The sequence below is a fragment of the Apium graveolens genome, chromosome 10, assembly GCF_009905375.1.
Source record: "Apium graveolens cultivar Ventura chromosome 10, ASM990537v1, whole genome shotgun sequence".
NCBI classification, from domain to species: domain Eukaryota; kingdom Viridiplantae; phylum Streptophyta; class Magnoliopsida; order Apiales; family Apiaceae; genus Apium; species Apium graveolens.
In genome coordinates this window covers 28,938,995-28,949,237 of record NC_133656.1, presented here as the reverse complement: position 1 = coordinate 28,949,237, position 10,243 = coordinate 28,938,995, and positions in this window count along the sequence as shown.

Here is a 10,243-nt window from a genome sequence, read left to right as displayed (position 1 = left end):
TTCTCCTCCGACCATGGCCCGATATTTCTGATTGGTTTGTTCGGTTTTGTGATGTTCAATTGTGGCTACTTATATATATATATATATATATGTTTCGATGTGTGTATATTGCTACAACTTGTTGTTGTCTTTGTTGCCGCCTCTCGGATTTCCGAGAGGTACGGCGGCATGGTGGCAGCGCGTAGGAGTGTGTGTTTATGGTTGTGCTTTTTGTTCGGTTTCCTGATTCTTTAATATTCTTCGTTTTCCTCGAAGAAATTCGAAATAATTATTTTAATTTCAAATAGTAAAATTTGGTGAATTATTTGTGATATTTCGAATTTTTATTTTTTGATTCTAAAATTTTATCAGTGAATTTCGTTTGGACACCCGAATTTAATCGGGCACCCGCGAATTTTACCGCCGTTAGTGAGCCAATGGTGGACGGTGATGATTTTAATATGAGTCCTACATTTCAAAATTAAATAAATTAGTTCGTAAAATTAATTTCGAAAAGAAAATGAGTTAATTGTTTTAGAACTTGTAAGTAGCGTTCGGGTTATGAAATTAATTTAGATTATGAATGGATTGTGATTATTGGGTTGAAGACGTCGATTATGTTTCGACGGGGTAGTCCGATAAACAGAGGAAACGCTGTCCGATTTCCGGAAAATTAAATCTGAAAATATGGGAAAGTAACCTATAATTATCCGAAACGTCGAACGATAATATATAATTATATTATATGAAACCTAGTTACGTGTCGTGATAAGATATTTTTGTAAATAATAAATACCCTATTTTTCAGAACAACGGGTATACGTACTTTCCGAAAATAAGTACCGAACCGAATTTCGAAGACGTGAACCTTGATTGTTATGTGTATTTCAATAATACATATAAATACGAGTCGGCTTATGAAATTGTATGGGTAGAATTGATAGTGATATTATGTTAAGCATAAACGATTGTCTGAATTATGGTATTTCGACTCGGTAGGTTCTAGTCGGAAGACCCGAGGGTTCATGTCGGACTAAAAGTAGCCTAATGGTCAGTCGTCAAGCTCAGCAAGGTTCGAATCGAAGGACCTGAGTGTTGGAATCATATCCAGGATAAGTTAGTGGTTAGACGATAAAGCCGAACGTCCAAGTCGGTCCAAAGTTAACTAGTAATAGTGGTTAAAGCTTATCAAGGCAAGTATTCCTGAACTTTCTTGTGATATAATATGAATATTTCTTTCCTATTCTAAGTTCAAAATAGTTAACTATTTTATATTTCGCTGTAATTACCCTTAACTTTGCACGTACCTTTCATTTTTGTTCCTTGATTATTGACTGATCTCTTGAGCAAATACCTATTATTTCAGGTTATTTACGAACCCTGAATCGGGATGTTTTGAAATCAAAATGTTTTAATATCAAAATACTATACGGACTAGATGGTTACGATGAGGGCCAGTGATGGACTGGACCTTATAGGCCAGGAATGGACGGACCCTTGATTATTGGGCTATAGTGCCTGGGCACCTGACCGGATCTATACATAGAGATATAGATCTGCACTGTATCCTGACTGATTAGCAGGATATAGGTGTGAACTAGTGTTTAGTCTAATTTATTGTTGATCGCCATTAACGGCATTCCTTCCTGAAAAGTTCTATGATTACAAAACCGGACAAAGACCTGATTCAAAACATGAATCAGCAAACTACTCGTTGTTTCTGATTTAAGATTGAGGCCTAATTAAGGCCAATATTTTATTCGCTCAACTAATTCAACTAAATAAAAATGTTTAATGTTTATAAATTATTTAGGAACTATGTCCGAAGATTTATTTTGAAATTGATACCTGAAAAATAGTTATGATACTTGCTGGGCATTTTTGGCTCACTATTGCTTTGTGAATTTTTATTTCTTCCGGAAACAAATGAGGATAAAAAGTGAATAGCTCTTAACAGACAGCAAAAGTTAGAACGATCTCAGCTGTAAGAGGATGAAGATGTTAGAATGAATAAGACAAGGGGGTTAATACAGAGGTAATAAACTTGTATTTTAGTTGTTGTAGATTTTAGAAGGTTAGATTATTGTTTCATACTATAACCTGTAAACGATCCGAAATTGAGGGGTCATTTGTATATTATTTTATATTTTGTAGATATTGATTAATGACACCCAATCTTGATCCCGGATTTGGGATGTTACAAGTTGGTATCAGAGCAACAGGTTATTGGTCCCTGAAATAAGAATATATGGAAGTAAGATAGGAGTGGTACGCCATATAAGATAGGAAAGACCCTAAGTATACCCATTTTGAGTTCGAATTGATTGCGAATTAGGATTAGTGGATCGGATATGGATTAGTAAGATAGGATATTGTTAAAAGAAGTGTAAGGAGAATATATTGACGTTATAGATGTATTGGGTTCTCAGATCTTATAGTTGCAAAGAGTTGATAGCTTGACGGAGATTGAGTAAATTATCCTGCTTTTCATGCGATTGATCCATGCGAGAACTTCGTATAAGGAAAGATGGATGAGTTTTGGTATGATCCAACTTAGAATTACGTAGTAGGACAAGCTCTAGGCTGGAGGTAACGGGTCGATTGAAGCTGACGAAGAGTCAAAGTTGCAAGTTCATTTTTTTTCTTATTACTTTTCAGGTGTTGCGCAAGGAATGACACCTACCATATTAAGTATACTTAAGACTAGCAAGAAGGTACGACCTTATTTACTGACAAAACGTCAAATTACATTAATTGGTTGTAAGCATAACATCAAGGACGATGATGAGAACATTAAAGATAGTACCAGACGCCAACATTGGAGATAAAGTTACGAATAAAATGGTATGCAACGGTAAATGAAGTTTTCGTCAACTAATGAATGTGAAATGAACCTAAGGAGGAGTAAGAGACATATCAAGATGAATGGACCTTTCTGTGATTGTTTCTTTAATTATGTATCTTATTAGCGGATTATGATAATAACAAGCAACTTATACAGTAATGACGACCAGATGTATGAATTTCAAAATTTTAAAACAAGTTTTTGAAAAAGATTTTCTTAATAAACTTTCAAAAGATCTTTACCCCAAATGAGTTTTAAAAATTTGGTTGTCAAATTACTACTTGAGTTCTTGTTATTATAAGCAGTATTGTTAGTTTAGATGACCAAGTAGACTCACTATTATAGAGAAGTTTAAAATTTTTCCCGTGAAAGACGAATGTAAACCTTGTGAATAATATCAACAATTGAATCAACGTGCAGAAACATTATTTACCCCATTTATGAAATTACTAAAGTTTAAAAAGGTTTATTGACTTGATCGAAGCCCGAGGATAATTGAGGGAAACGGGGGAATCTTCTAGATAATTGGAGAAGAATATTATTCTTATCGACAAAGTCGAGTTGTTGTATGGTCGATGATTATTTGACGTGGTATAAACCAAATTGGAAGCTATGACTACAAATTTTGTAAAAACGCGATTATGGTCGAACTATTAAAGTGGTGAATGTATATGGCATGCAACGATATCATTCTTTTCTATAACGCGATAGTGTCTTTTCTTTTAATCTTTGAATATGTATAAACTTCTTCATGAATTCGTTCAACGAGGCAATAAAGAAGAAGAGGTTATCGTATCTCTTTTCAAATCATTCCTTATTCAAAATACTTCTTTCTAATTGAGACAAACAGTGTTATGGTGTGACGCTTTGTCAGAATGATGAAGAGTCGGGTGGGACACCACCAAATCATATGTTGTATGACATATAGTATGAAAGACTGGCCATCTTGAGTACAAATATGGTTGTCTCATTTATATACAAATTATCTTTTCGTGTAAGGTCTATTTTTGGAAGATTTTAAAAGAAATGGAATAGTCCCGTGTAGCAGATGGAATTGCATGTCGAAAATAGATATGAGTGCAAGATAATAAAATATGGACAATTGTGTGTAAGGGAAAATTGATACCCGAATAACGTGGTTGATATGAAGACATCAAATCAGATGGTCGTTCTTCTTATAGGTATTTCATCAGTACGTTAGATTGTATTAACGTGATGTACTTCAAGTCTGAAGATTTTGACGTGAAATGAATAGTTAGTAATTAAATTAATTATAAAATAAGAAGGTAAACTATGTACATCAAACAAAGCAAATGAATGTCGGGACGATAACCAAAGATGAAGGAATTCTTAATAATGACTCAGACAGGCGATTAATATGTGAAGCATCCTTCCATCGCGGGAAGATACTTGTCATGAAGATTTAAGATCGAAGAAATCTTAATTACGAACAAATTTCAAGTGTGTTCTTCAAGGAATTATTAGGTTCTCTAACTTGAGTAAATGAGTTATGGGGAAATTAACACTCATAACGGGGCCATCGATGAAGGTTCCGTACGAGAACATGAGTGGAGATAAAAAAATGATGATTCAAATGTAAAGTCTTTTAAGAAGTAATGTTCTAAAATCAATTGAATTCCCCCATATTAGGATAATATTGGTTGAGACCATGTGTTGATTATTAGAAGCAAAACAAGTTAATTAATGAAAATGAGTGTGTATCGTCAAGCATAGAGGATGTGGGTGGTTAGTTGAAGGACGCAACATAATTTTTAAAAAGTAACTATATGCGAATGTTAATGGAAAATAATGATAATAATAAGATTAAAATATATCCTTGAGACGGATTTATTAACAGGCATAAGTGATTTGAATCATTAATTAGGAAGCTTGGATTTAAAGGATAAGTTAAAAGAATTGTTAAATAAAGTTTTTGAGAAATAACAAGATAATTTTTAAGTTCATTAGTAATATCCAGTAATATTATGAAAGAACTGAGGAAAACTATGGTTATATTAATAATTGTTTGTTTACGACCTTAGTCCAATTAAAAGATGTATGCTATATCAGTTAGTATTATATGTGGTTAACAACATGATATATTCTGAACTATGGTGAAATGATGAGTTCGGTGGATGGAAATGGATTGATATGTTTGTGGGTGATTTGGTTGGTTGATGGTGTCGGCTTGAGTCCGATTAGTAGTCAATAATATAGGGGAGGTGCCGCCCAAATTTTCAGAAAATACCCTAGTTTTAAAGGTAGAAAGTAAGTATACCTCCGTGTGTTATTGAGATTCATATTGATACTCCAAATGATTGCGATCTCGGTTCTTGAAAAAGGTTGTTCAGACCAAACCGACTCTATGTAATTGGATTTTGATTTCATTTAGCTAGTCATCACTTGGTTCAATTGATCAATTAAAAGAGTTAATTGGTTAGTTTTACCAACTTATGGTCAGTTAGATGGAAATCGATTCCAACAAGATTAAGTTAAATTCTAACATGCTTTTCAGATCCGAAATCAAAGCAATTAGAAATTTGGAGGAAGTAAAAACACCAGTAGAATTCAGAAGTTTAGTAGAATTAGCGCGATGTTGCCGCAAGTTTGTAAGAAACTTTATCTAGATAAATGTGCCCTTTTTGCAATAGACAAAGAGGAGTAGAAAGTTATTTGTACATGCTAGTGAGGAACATTTTCAAGAACTGAAAGGTTCAAGATAGAGCAAAGAGATTTTATCATCTATAAGAGTGTTCCATGAAGGACTTGAATGTATATCCATATAGAATGATGAGGTAATGGAAGTTACTCTGAAATACTAGAAAACTCGTGAATACAAGTATCTAATGTATGACAGAGGATGGCAATGTCCGCATGTGAATGACAGAAAAAGAAGTGTTGATTATGTATGAAAGAATTTATATAACTTACACAAACTCCAATAATGTGAAGCATATCTTTAATTCGAGAAAGCTAAATATGAGATAGAGGATAGTTGAAGTTGATTAGAAATAAAAGTTGTGCGATTAGTGATTATTTGAGTAAAGCTAAGGACGTAGTTTTCAATGGATTTTGATAATTCTATTAGCAAGAATTCAAATATTTACGAATTAAAAAGCTTTTATTCCAGTGTTAGTTATATGAATGTCTTATCTAATGTTGAACAAATCAGTACTATTAAGAAGAAGAAATCACTTATGTTAAGAAGATACAATAATTTATGAAAATGGAGAACTTAACTAGGGAAGTGAGTGGAATCAAAAGGATGATAAAGAAAATTTATGAGATGGTCCAGGATATAAGTAAGTTGTGAACATCAGGTGTTCCAGAATTATAGTAAAGGATGGAGTGAAAAGCCGATAACTGGAGATAGAAAATTCATTCGGAGAATGCAATTAAATAGGGAAGGTTAAATGAAGGTATTGGTGGACATATCATAAGAATAGAAATGGAAGGACACGTAAGTAAATGTCATATCTACCGAGTAATCAAAGCCAACATCAAAGGGTAAGCATAATATTGTAATGGTTTCAAAAATGCATATAGTTCGTTAAGGGGTGATATAATAATACGTTGTGAGTCAAATGCATCTATTGAAATTTTTTCTTTAATTCTAAATGCTGGAATCGATTCAGAACATTTAGAAATTGAAGGAGTCATGATCGTAGTATATCATTCGTAGATGGACAAAAAGAGTAGGAGAACAATTAAAGAGTTTCAAATACTATTGAAAGCGATTACAAGCTAGGCTGAGTGAACGAAGAAATATGTGGAAAATGAAGTGGAACAATCAGTAAAGATTGGAAGCGTTCATGAGCACGAATTATTAGAATTAGAAAGAAAAGATGGTTAGTATAAATTCAGTTTTATATGTATACCCATAAAGATTAAGTTAGCTCCAAAATGCAGACTAAAGTTAGATTGTATGAGTAACTGGTAGAATATTATACCAGCAAAGGCTGTTGAGTAATGATTGATGTTGCGAGCTAAAGTTTATGAAAAAGTTGTACGAGTAAGAAACTAAACTAAGAATTTATAAGTGAAATACTTGAAAGGCATCAATATCCGTTCTTTAGTATGATTCCGAAGAAAGAATTCTTTTAAGGGGGAAGGATGTAATATCCGAAAAATATCGAGCAATTATTTTTATCAATAAATAATTGTTATGTGATTTTATGTGAATTTTTGGAGAATTATTGGATAATTGGAAGTGATGTTTGGATGTTTATATATGATAAAATTGAAGTATTTTAATTTTTAATTATCCATAATAAAATATAGATAATTTTGGTATTTTTTGGTAATTTTTAGATTGTTATATGACTTTATAAAGATTTATAAAATTAATAATAATTATTTTTTAAGTAATTATAAAATTACTTTACTAAACAGGGAATCATCCAAATTCAACCGTTTTTGTGTTTTTACCACCCGAAACTCTTCGAGAAACACCTTCCTAACCCAATCTTATTATTCTGAACATTGTCTGTGTTTTGACTTTTTGGATCCGGGGTACGGTTTGACCCGTACGAGTCCCGACGCAAATTTTTTGATACGATAGTCACTTCGGTGGGTCGATAAAACTTGTATTCTCGAAAGACGGGATATTATTACCTTATTTTTGTATAAAGTGTTTTATAAGAAGCCCGGTTTTGATAATTATCCAAATTTGGTATCAAATTGTATCATTTTTATAGTTACTTAGTGGCTAAGTAATCTATTTTCGGATCCGATATATAAGTGTAATTATGGAATTATTAAATAAATAAAATATTTGATGGTTCTGTCAGTAGAGTGTTGTATTTGTTATTCGCTGGGTGTGACTCTGTGGTGTTCGAGGATTAATTGTATTATTAAATGTTGTATTGTTTTGTTTTCACTTTGAAAAGTAATTTTACTAGAGATTATTTTCATAAATCTTCAAATTTCCTCTAAAATTATTTTTATGGTTTTATAATTTCAATATTTATTTTTAGGAATTATAAAATTCAGAAATCAAAATTTCATATTTAAATAATTTTCTGATTTGCAATTATGTGTAAATTCAGTATTTAATTCCAGAATGCTTCAAAAATTATGAAGTTTTTAATATTTCGATAATCTTAAAATTCACCCGCCCGTTTGTTCGTTAAATCGTAATTGCGTGTATGTTGTGCAATTCAAAAATGCTTTAAAAATTATGAAAATTTTATTTTATTACTTTTTGATTATTGTGGAAATTTTAAAATTAATTTGAACTTATTTTGATTTGCAATTATTCACAAATTACATCATTAAATCGTAAAATGCGGAACAAATCAGGCTATACGGAAAGGGATAAACATAAACAAAAGAAAAAGCAACAAAAACCCAATTCCCCACCCCCTTGTTCTTTGTCACCGCAATCTCCCTCTCTCTGATTCTATCTCGCTCTCTCTCCAATCTCTCTCTGCAATCTCTTTTTCTCTCGATCTCTTTCTCTCCCTTATATCTATTTCTCTCCCTCTTCTCCCCTCTGTTCCGCCGGAATTGGTAAGTCCGCCAGCTTCTTTCTCCTCCGGCCATGGCCCTATTTTTCCGATTGGGTTGTTCGGTTTTGTGATGTTCAATTGTGGCTACTTATATATATATATTTTGATGTGTGTATACGGCTACAACTTGTTGTTGTCTTTGTTGCCGCCTCTCGAATTTCCGAGAGGTGTGGCGGCATGGTGGCAGCGCATAGGCGCGTGGGTCTGTGGTTGTGCTTTTTGTTCGGTTGCCGGATTCCTTAATATTCTTTATTTTCCTTGAAGAAATTCGAAATAATTATTTTAATTTCCAAGAGTAAAATTCGGTGAATTATTTGTGACGTTTCAAATTTTATTTTTTGATTCTAAAATTTTATCGGTGAATTTCATTTGGACACCCAAATTTAATCGGGCACCCGCGAATTTTACTGCCATCGGCGATGAGCCTCAGCGAGCCGACAGTGAACGATGATGATTTTAATATGAGTCCTACATTTATAAATTAAATAAATTAGTTCGTAAAATTAATTTTGATACGAAAATGAGTCAATTATTTTAGAAGTTGTAAGTAGAGTTCGGATTATAAAATTAATTTAGATTGTGAATGGATTGTGATTATTGGGTTGATGACGTCGATTATGTTTCGACGGGGTAGTCCGATAAACAGAGGAAAAGCTATCCGATTTCCAGAAAATTAAATCTAAAAATACGGGAACGTAACCTATAATTATCGGAAACGTCGAACGAGAATGTATATTTATATTATATGAAACCTAGTTATGTGTCGTGATAAGATATTTTTGTAAATAATCGATTACCCTATTTTTCAGAACAACGGGTATACGTACCTTCCGAAAATAACTACCGAACCTAATTTCGAAGACGTGAACCTTGATTGTTATGTGTATTTTAATAATAAATATAAATACGAGTCGAGTTATGAAATCGTATGGGTAGAATTGATAGTGATATTATGTTAAGCATAAAGGATTGTCTAATTAGGGTATTTCAACTCTGTAGGTTCTAGTCGGAAGACCCGAGGGTTGATGTCGGACTAAAAGTAGCCTATTGGTTAGTCGTCAAGCTTAGCAAGGTTCCAACCTAAGGACCTGAGTGTTGGAATCGTATCTAGGATAGGTTAGTGGTTAGACGATAAAGCCGAACATCCAAGTCGGTCCAAAGACAACCAGTAATAGTAGTTAAAACTTATCAAGGAAAATATTCCTGAACTTTCTTGTGATCTACTATAAATATTTCTTTCCTATTCTAAGTTCAAAATAGTTAACTGTTTTATATTTCGCTGTAATTACTCTTAACTTTACACGTATCTTTCATTATTGTTCCTTGATTATCGATTGATCTCTTGAGCAAATACCTATTATTCCGGGTTATTTGCGAACCCTGAATCAGATGTTTTGAAATTAAAATGGTATGATATAAAAATAATGTAACGCCCCCAAAACTGGGGTCAGGAATCTGGGTCGTCACGCAATCCTTTAATCATGTGTAACCAGCATTTAATTCAGTAGTCCAATAATTACACATCACAGACCCCCAATCTCATACACTCACAAGTTATAGCCTTAGAAATAACGTACAACAAGTATTATCGGTTATTAAAACTCAAATGTACTTTACAGGATCTCAAACAATTATTCATAACCTCTACATGAAGTTACAATAAATACGACTGATATCTTATACCTATCTGATACTCTGACCCACCTGAGACAAAGCTGCCAGGGATTCTCCCCATGACTGCAAGCGACTAAGTCCCACACCGGCATACTGGTTATCTGTTGTGTTGTGACATTTAAAAGAAAGCAAGAGTCAGCAATAATGCTCAGCCATAATAATGTACAGTATGAAACGACTGTTAAAGAAATTATATTAATCTGTATAAGGATATGTATTTATTTAAAGTAGTTTT